This window comes from Myotis davidii, unplaced genomic scaffold (assembly GCF_000327345.1).
Source record: "Myotis davidii unplaced genomic scaffold, ASM32734v1 scaffold149, whole genome shotgun sequence".
NCBI lineage: Eukaryota > Metazoa > Chordata > Mammalia > Chiroptera > Vespertilionidae > Myotis > Myotis davidii.
The window spans coordinates 2394280-2394789 of record NW_006352194.1 but is presented as its reverse complement, the minus strand read 5'-3'; the positions used below and the strand labels follow the sequence as shown (position 1 = coordinate 2394789).

Sequence of the window (510 nt, the reverse complement as noted above, 5' to 3'; positions counted from 1 at the left end):
GGCGGGGTGGTGGCCTCCGCCCTCTGGGCAGCTGCAGCCTGGCTGGGCTTCCCTGGACCTTCCTCCTGACCGGCGACGGGAGGGCGACCGCGTCGGGGACTCACAGGATCCCTAAGTCAGCGCTAACGTGATTTTGCTAGAAGATGTAAGAAAGGTGGAGACGGATGCGCAGACACCATGGCTGACCTTTAACAAGGAGGTCAGAGTGCGGTCTGGGATGTCATCCCAAGGGCACTGTGCTTGGTGTGGGGGGTTAACCAACCATGACTATTTCCTATCCAAGGATTTATTAAAATAGGATACGTTCCAAACATACTTACCCTTAATGAAGCATGACGCTTGTCTTGAAATAGCTTTTACTGAGAACCAATCACAACTGTAGGGAGAGTTAGTTGTTCTATGAGCTTTGCAAGTCAAGGGTGGCATTTTTACAAAAGCCAGTTTCTTTGGAGGGAGACACAAACTCACCTCTCTCTTGTTCACATTCACCCCCCACCCCCTACACCCCAC

General features: G+C 52.0%; 1 protein-coding gene across 1 annotated transcript in view; it reads right to left on the bottom strand.

Moving 5' to 3' along the window:
- The window catches only part of RSRP1 (arginine/serine-rich protein 1), a 6271-nt gene that overhangs the window by 4968 nt on the left and 793 nt on the right, over positions 1–510 (bottom strand). The window lies entirely within an intron of this gene.